This window comes from Cucurbita pepo, chromosome LG03 (genome assembly GCF_002806865.2).
Source record: "Cucurbita pepo subsp. pepo cultivar mu-cu-16 chromosome LG03, ASM280686v2, whole genome shotgun sequence".
In the NCBI taxonomy this organism is placed as follows: domain Eukaryota; kingdom Viridiplantae; phylum Streptophyta; class Magnoliopsida; order Cucurbitales; family Cucurbitaceae; genus Cucurbita; species Cucurbita pepo.
The window spans coordinates 8,583,833-8,592,732 of NC_036640.1; the positions used below are offsets into that span (position 1 = coordinate 8,583,833).

The 8,900-nt window shown below is 41.3% G+C and overlaps 6 non-coding genes across 6 annotated transcripts; all 6 read left to right on the top strand.

Annotated features, from left to right (window-relative positions):
- The first annotated feature begins 415 nt into the window (after positions 1–415).
- On the top strand, positions 416–488 carry TRNAR-ACG. Its single transcript has one exon. It is a non-coding gene; the product is annotated as a tRNA-Arg (tRNA).
- A 581-nt stretch (positions 489–1,069) lies between these two features.
- On the top strand, positions 1,070–1,142 carry TRNAR-ACG. The gene has a single exon. It is a non-coding gene; the product is annotated as a tRNA-Arg (tRNA).
- A 308-nt stretch (positions 1,143–1,450) lies between these two features.
- Positions 1,451–1,523, top strand: TRNAR-ACG. The gene has a single exon. It is a non-coding gene; the product is annotated as a tRNA-Arg (tRNA).
- A 3,100-nt stretch (positions 1,524–4,623) lies between these two features.
- On the top strand, positions 4,624–4,697 carry TRNAR-ACG. Its single transcript has one exon. It is a non-coding gene; the product is annotated as a tRNA-Arg (tRNA).
- Positions 4,698–6,460: 1,763 nt separating this feature from the next.
- Positions 6,461–6,533, top strand: TRNAR-ACG. Its single transcript has one exon. It is a non-coding gene; the product is annotated as a tRNA-Arg (tRNA).
- Positions 6,534–7,226: 693 nt separating this feature from the next.
- Positions 7,227–7,299, top strand: TRNAR-ACG. Its single transcript has one exon. It is a non-coding gene; the product is annotated as a tRNA-Arg (tRNA).
- The last annotated feature ends 1,601 nt before the right edge of the window (positions 7,300–8,900 follow it).

An 8,900-nucleotide genomic window follows, 5' to 3' on the forward strand; every position in this document is an offset into this window, starting at 1 on the left:
ATCCCCAGAAGAGTTGGTTCAGTTCATGATCCATGAAACTAGTTTAGAATCTCACACAAAAATGCAAGGGTTCGGGAAAATCTCACACAACCACAACCAAACAGAGTGGAAGTGTCGGTTTGTCTTTCAATATGTATTGACGTACAATGTGCAAGACAAAAAATGGATAAGGCGCTTGTCTATGAAACCAGAGACTCTGGGTTCGATCCCCAGAGTTGGTTCAGTTCATGATCCAAAAAACTAGTTTAGAATCCCACACAAAAATGCAAGGGTCCGGGCAAATCTCACACAACCACCCAAACCGAGTGTATAAGACAAAAAATGGGAAGTGTCGGGTTTTATAAAACATCTATTTATTTTTCAACATGTATTGTCGGGTTTTAAAACATCTATTTATTTTTGAACATGTATTGACGACTTTGTGGCCCAATGGATAAGGCGCTGGTCTACGAAACCAGAGGCTCTGGGTTCGACCCCCAGCAGAGTCGGTTCTCTTCGTGATCCATAGAACCAGTAGTTTAGAATCTCACACAACCAAACACCGATGTATGAGACGAAAAAATGGGAAGGGTCGGGTTTTTTAAAACATCTATTTATTTTTTTGAACATGTATTGACCGACTCTGTGGCCCAATGGATACAATGGATCGGGTTTTTTAAAACATCTATTTATTTTTTTGAACATGTATTGACCGACTCTGTGGCCCAATGGATACAATGGATAAGGCGTTGGTCTACGAAACCAGAGATTCTGGGTTCGAAACCCCAGCAGAGTCGGTACAGGTCATGATCCATAAAACTAGTCTAGAATCTCACACAAAAATGGGAATACAGGTCATGATCCATAAAACTAGTCTAGAATCTCACACAAAAATGGGAAGGGTCGGGTTTTAAAACATCTATTTATTCTACGAAACCAGAGATTTTGGGTTCGATCCCTAGCAGAGTTGGTTCTCTTCATAATCCATAGAACCAGTTTAGAATCTCACACAACCAAACAGTGTGTATGAGACGAAAAATGGGAAGGGTCGGGTTTTAAAACATCTATTTATTTTTCAACATGTATTGACGACTCTGTGGCCCAATGGATAAGGCATTGGTCTACGAAACCAGAGATTCTAGGTTCGATCCCCAGCAGAGTCGATTCTCTTCATGATCCATAGAACCAATTTAGAATCCCTCACAAAAATGGCGTTTTGTTCATGATGCATACGAAAAATGGGAAGGGTCGGGTTTTAAAAGATCTATTTATTTTTTAACATGTATTGACGACTCTGTGGCCCAATGGATATGGCGCTGGTCTACGAAACCAAAGATTCTGTGTTCGATCCCCATCAGATCTCTTCATGATCCATAGAACCAATTTAAAATCCCTCACAAAAATTGATGCATACGAAAAATGGGAAGGGTCGGGTTTTAAAACATTTATTTATTTTTCAACATGTATTGACGACTTTGTGGCCCAATGGATAAGGCGCTGGTCTACGAAACCAGAGACTCTGGGTTCAAACTCCAGCAGAGTTGGTTCTCTTCACGATCCAGAGTTGGTTCTCTTCACGATCCATAGTTGGTTCTCTTCACGATCCATAGAACCAGTTTAGAATCTCACACAACCAAGCAGGGTGTATGATACGAAAAATGGGAAGGGTCGGGTTTTAAAACATCTATTTATTTTTCAACGTGTACTGACGACTCTGTGTCCCAATGGAGAGATTCTGGGTTCGATCCCCAACAGAGTTGGTTCTCTTCATGATCCATAGAACCAATTTAGAACCACTTTGCCCAATGGATAAGGCGCTGGTCTACGAAACCAGAGACTCTGGGTTCAAACTCCAGCAGAGTCGGTTCTCTTCACGATCCATAGAACCAGTTTAGAATCTCACACAACCAAGCAGGGTGTGTGATACGAAAAATGGGAAGGGTCGGGTTTTAAAACATCTATTTATTTTTCAACATGTACTCACGACTCTGTGTCCCAATGGAGAGATTCTGGGTTGGATCCCTTGGTTCTCTTCATGATCCATAGAACCAATTTAGAACCCCTCACCAATTTAGAACCCCTCACAGATTCTGGGTTCGATCCCCAACAGAGTTGGTTCTCTTCATGATCCATAGAACCAATTTAGAACCCCTCACAAAAATGGCGTTTTGTTCATGATCCATACGAAAAATGGGAAGGGTCGGGTTTTAAAACATCTATTTATTTTTCAACATGTATCGACCACTCTGTGGCTCAATGGATAAGGCCTACGAAACCAGAGACTCTGGGTTTAAACAGAGACTCTGGGTTTAAACCCCAGCATACTCTGTTCAGAGTGGCTCAATGGATAAGGCCTACGAAACCAGAGACTCTGGGTTTAAACAGAGACTCTGGGTTTAAACCCCAGCATACTCTGTTCTCTTCATGATCCATAAAACTAGTTTAGAAATCCCACCCTACAAATGTCAAGAGTTGGGTTTTAAAACATCTATTTATTTTTAAACATGTATTGACGACTCTGTGGCCCAATGGATAAGGCGCTGGTCTACGAAACCAAAGACTCTAGGCTCGATCCCCAGTAGAGTGGATAGTTCATGATCCATGAAACTAGTTTAGCAGGGAAGGCACAAAAACTAGAGATCCCGAGGAGGGTTCAGTTCGTTGGTTCAGTTCATGTGCCATGAAACTAAAACATCTATTTATTTTTTGAAAATGAATCTCTCGTCTACTAAACCAGAGACCCTAGGTTTACCCTAGGTTTGATCCTAAAACATCTATTTATTTTTTAAAACCAAACAGAAAAAAATATCCGAGGAGAAACCAAGAGACACAACCACAACCGCAACCAAACAGAAAAAAACATCTATTTATTTTTTAAAAATAAATCTCTCTTCTACAGAGACCCTAGGTTTGATCCCCGGACAAAAAATGGGAAGGCACAAAAACCAGAGACCCTAGATATTGATCCTAAAACGTCTATTTATTTTTTAAAAATGAATCTCACACAACCAAACAGAAAAAAACACAGAAAAATGGGAAGGCACAAAAACAAGAGACACAACCACAACCAAACAGAAAAAAAACATCTATTTATTTTTTAAAAATGAATCTCTCCTCTGCTAAACCAGAGACCCTAGGTTTGATCTCCAATTTATTTTTTAAAAATGAATCTCTCATCTACTAAACCAGAGACCCTAGGTTTGATCCCTAGACAAAAAATGGGAAGGCACAAAAACGAGAGACCCTAGGTTTGATCTTAAAACATCTATTTATTTTTTAAAAATGAATCTCACACCACCAAACAAAAAAAAAACATCTATTTATTTTTTAAAAATGAATCTCTCATACCCTAGGTTTGATCTCCAGGAGAGTTGGTTCAGTTCATGTGCCATGAAACTAGTTTAGAATCTCACACAACCACAAACAGGGTGTATAAGACAAAAAATGGGAAGACACAAAAACCAGAGACCTTAGGTTTGATCCTAAAACATCTATTTATTTTTTAAAAATGAATCTCACACAACCAAACAGTGTACACAAAAAATATGTTTTAAAACATCTATTTATTTTTGAACATGTATTGACGGTGGCCCAATTAATAAGGTGCTTGGTTCAGTTCATGTGCCATGAAACTAGTTTAGAATCTCACACAACCACAACCAAACAGGGTGTATAAGACAAAAAATGGGAAGGGTTCGGGTTTTAAAACATCTATTTGTTTTTCATCATGTATTGACGGGTACAGTATGCAAGACAAAAAATGGGAAGGGTCGGGAGGTGCTGGTCTACGAAACCAGAGACTCTGTGGCCAAATGGATAAGGCGCTAGTGTGCAAAACAAAAAATGGGAAGGGTCGGGTTTTAAAACATCTATTTATTTTTGAACATGTATTGACGACTCTACTCTCGGTTTGGTTCATGATCCATAAAACTAGTTAAGAATCTTACACAACCAAACAGTGTACAAGACAAAAAATGGGAATGGTCGGGTTTTAAAACATCTATTTATTTTTGAACATGTCTTGACGACTCTGTGGGCCAATGGATAAGGCGCGGGTCTACGAAACCAGAGACTCTAGGTTCGATCCCCTGCAGAGTCGGTTCAGTTCATGATCCATAAAACCAGTCTAGAATCCCACACAAAAATGGCAAAGGTTCAGGCAAATCTCACACAACCGCAACCAAACAGAGTGTATAAGACAAAAAAGGGTTTTATAAAACATATATTTATTTTTTAACATGTATTGACGACTCTACTCGAGAGTCGGTTTTGTTCATGATCCATAAACCAAGTTTAGAATCCCACACAAAAATGGCAAAGGTTCGAGAAAATCTCCAACAACCAAACAGGGTGTATGAGACGAAAAATGGGAAGGGTCGGGTTTTAAAACATCTATTTATTTTTCAACATGTATTGACGACTCTGTGGTCTAATGGATAAGGCGCTGGTCTACGAAACCAGAGACTCTGGGTTCAAACCCAAGCATAGTCGGTTCAGTTCATGATCCATAAAACTAGTTTAGAAATCCGACCCAAAAATGGCAAGGGTCCGGGCAAATCTCACACAACCAAACTGGGTGTATGAGACAAAAAATGGGAAGGGTCGGGTTTTAAAACATCTATTTATTTTTTAACATGTATTGACGACTCTGTGGCCCAATGGATAAGGCGCTGGTCTACGAAACCAGAGATTCTGGGTTCCGATCCCCCGCAGAGTCGGTTCTCTTCATGATCCAGTTTAGAATCTTTCATGATCAATAACACTAGTTTAGAATCTTTCATGATCAATAACACTAGTTTAGAATCTCACACAACCAAATTGGGTGTATGAGACGAAAAAATGGGAAGACACAACCTTTATAAAACATCTATTTATTTTTCAACATGTATTGACGACTCTACTCGAGAGTCGGTTTTGTTCATGATCCATAAAACTAGTTTAGAATCCCACACAAAAATGGGAAGGGTCGGGTTTTAAAATATCTATTTTTTTTCAACATGTATTGACCCCTCTGTGGCTCAATGGATAAGACGCTGGTCTACAAAACCAGAAACACTCGGTTCAAACCCCAGCATAGTCGGTTCAGTTCATGATCCATAAAACTAGTTTAGAATCTCACACAACCAAACAGGGTGTATGAGACGAAAATTGGGAAGGGTCGGAAGGGTCGGGTTTTAAAACATCGAGAGTCGGTTTTGTTCATGATCCATAAAACTAGTTTAGAATCCCACACAAAAATGGGAAGGGTCGGGTTTTAAAATATCTATTTTTTTATCAACATGTATTGACCCCTCTGTGGCTCAATGGATAAGACGCTAGTCTACGAAACCAGAGACACTAGGTTCAAACCCCAGCATAGTCGGTTCAGTTCATGATCCATAAAACTAGTTTAGAAATCCCACCAAGAAATGGGAAGGGTCGGGTTTTAAAACATCTATTTATTTTTCAACATGTATTGATGACTCTGTGGCCCAATGGATTCTGTGGCCCAATGGATAAGGCGCTGGTGTACGAAATCAGAGATTCTGGGTTTGATCCCCAGCAGAGTCGGTTCTCTTCATGATCCATAGAACCAATTTAGAATCCCACACAAAAATGGCGTTTTGTTCATGATCCATAACACTAACATAACCACAACCAAACATGGTGTATGAGACGAAAAATGGGAAGGGTTGGGTTTTAAAACATCTATTTATTTTTCAGCATGTATTGACGACTCTATGGCCCAATGGATAAGGAGCTGGTCTACGAAACCAGAGATTCTCGGTTTGATACATAGAACTAGTTTATAAATCACAAAATCCCACCCAAAACCAGTTTAGAATGGGAAGACACAACCACAATACAAGACAAAAAATGGGAAGTGTCGGGTTTTTTTTCAACATGTATTGACGACTCTACTCGAGAGTCGGTTTTGTTCATGATCCATAAAACTAGTTAAGAATCTCACACGACCAAATAGTGTACAAGACAAAAAATGGGAAGGGTCTTGTTTTAAAATATCTATTTATTTTTGAACATGTATTGACGACTCTGGCCCAATGGATAAGGCGCTGGTCTACGAAACCAGAGACTCTAGGTTCGATCCCCAACAGAGTCGGTTCAGTTCATGATCCATAAAACTAGTTTAGAATCTCACACAAAAATGGCAAGGGTTCGAGCAAATCTACTCTCGATTTGGTTACTCTACTCTCGGTTTGGTTCATGATCCATAAAACTGACGAAAAATATGTTTTAAAACATCTATTTATTTTTCAACATGTATTGACCACTTTGTGGCTGGTCTACGAAACCAGAGACTCTGGGTTTGATCCCCAGCAGAGTCGGTTCAGTTCATGATCCATAAAACTAGATTTGGTTACTCTACTCTCGGTTTGGTTCATGATCCATAAAACTAGTTAAGAATCTCACACAACCAAAACAGTGTACAAGACAAAAAATATGTTTTAAAACATCTATTTATTTTTCAACATGTATTGACGACTTTGTGGCCCAATGGATAAGGTGCTGGTCTACGAAACCAGAGACTCTGGGTTTGATCCCCAGCAGAGTCGGTTCAGTTCATGATCCATAAAACTAGTTTAGAATCCCACACAAAAATGGCAAGGGTCCGGGCAAATCTCACACAACCACAACCAAACAAGGGTGTATGAGACGAAAAATGGGAAGGGTCGGGTTTTAAAATATCTATTTATTTTTCAACATGTATTGACCACTCTGTGGCCCAATGGATAAGGCACTGGTCTATGAAACTAGAGACTTTGAGTTCGATCCCCAGCAGAGTCAGTTCACTTCGGGTTCAATTCATGATCCATAAAACTAGTTTAGAATCCCACACAAAAATGGCAATGTATAAGAATCTCGGTCAGTCACACAACCACAAAGAGTGTATAAGACAAAAATCGATCCCCAGCAGAGTCGGTTCATCCCACTCAAATCATCCCACTCAAAAATGGCAAATGTCACACAACCACAAAGAGTGTATAAGACAAAAATCGATCCCCAGCACAGTCGGTTCATCGCACTCAAATCCATAAAACTAGAGAGTGTATAAGACAAAAAATGGGAAGGGTCGGGTGTTTTAAAACATTTATTTATTTTTCAACATGTATTGACGACTCTACTCTCGGTTTGGTTCATGATCCATAAAACTAGTTAAGAATCTCACACAACCAAACAGTGTACAAGACAAAAAATGGGAAGGGTCGGGTTTTAAAACATCTATTTATTTTTCAACATGTATTGATGACTCTGTGGCCCAATGGATAAGGCGCTAGTCTACGAAACTAGAGACCCTGGGTTCGATCCCCAGGAGAGTCGGTTCAGCCTTTTATATTCTCCCATATTCAACTCTCCTCCTTATTCCCATATTCAACTCTCCTCCTTCCTTGGAAACGGCTTTGACTCTCCAAACGCGTTTCGAGTTCTCGAGGGTGTTTGAGAGTACGGTGAGAGTATGGGGAAAAACCAAGAGTGTTAGAGGGGAGAAGTGTGTGGTGGGGTTCGTGGGTTTTCGAGGAGTTCTCGGAATCGATTAGCGTTGCTCTTTCAGATAAAGAAAATGGGTGGAGGAAGTAAGCATCGACGTCGAGATCGCGCTAGACCTTGAAGAAGGTAGGCCGTCGGAACTGAAGGAGGAAGACGCCACGTCACCGTCGTCGGAAGTGGGTAGAATCGATTAGCGTTGCTCTTTCAGATAAAGAAAATGGGTGGAGGAAGTAAGCATCGACGTCGAGATCGCGCTACCTTGAAGAAGGTAGGCCGCCGGAACTGAAGGAGGAAGACGCCATGTCACCGTCGTCGGAAGTGGGTAGACTGTGTCGTCATCGGCAACGGCAGCGACGCACCTTCGTTTAGGGTTATCAAGGTCTTCCGGGTAAGGAGGAAGATGAAAGATTCGGGTCCGGGCTACTTCGTCTCTAGCCTAGTGCATTGCTTTGCACGCGTATCCCGTGGCAGCTCAGCTCGGCTTGACGTGTACCACAGTTTTTGGCCCTTCCGAAGCCGTTTCTACCCTCAGTTTTACCATCCGAGGTCAGTATGGTCCCTAAACGTTAAAGACAGATTAGGTCGGGAATTTATTTTGATAAATAGCATGAGGTCGGGTCGGGCTACTTCGTCTCTAGCCTAGTCCATAGACGAACACGGGCCGCGCTCATTCCAGCCCAATACGAGCCCAGCAAACGCGTGCATTGCTTTGCACGCGTATCCCGTGGCAGCTCAGCTCGGCTTGACGTGTACCACAGTTTTTGGCCCTTCCGAAGCCGTTTCTACCCTCAGTTTTACCATCCGAGGTCAGTATGGTCCCTAAACGTTAAAGACAGATTAGGTCGGGAATTTATTTTGATAAATAGCATGAGGTCGGGTCGGGCTACTTCGTCTCTAGCCTAGTCCATAGACGAACACGGGCCGCGCTCATTCCAGCCCAATACGAGCCCAGCAAACGCGTGCATTGCTTTGCACGCGTATCCCGTGGCAGCTCAGCTCGGCTTGACGNCCTTCCGAAGCCGTTTCTACCCTCAGTTTTATCATTCGAGGTCAGTATGGTCCCTAAACGTTAAAGACAGATTAGGTCGGGGGTTTATTTTGATAAATAGCATGAGGTTTAGCTAGGGTACCTTATGAAAGGTTCTAAATTCTTATGTGGTTATCATAGGGCATATTTAACTGCTGGGACTAGCTCGTTGAGAGTGACTTCGGTTCTAAATTCTTATGTGGTTATCATAAGGCGTATTTAACCGCTGGGACTAGCTCGTTGAGAGTGACTTCAACCAAGACCATCGAGGTAAGTGATCTTACTGTTGGAGTTAGCTTACTACGTGTTGTATGATGGTGCGTGCCCTGTGGCCCCTGCATGCACCATATTTATGTGATATGATTATGTGATGTATAGATTGTGTTGACCATAGATTGTGTATATT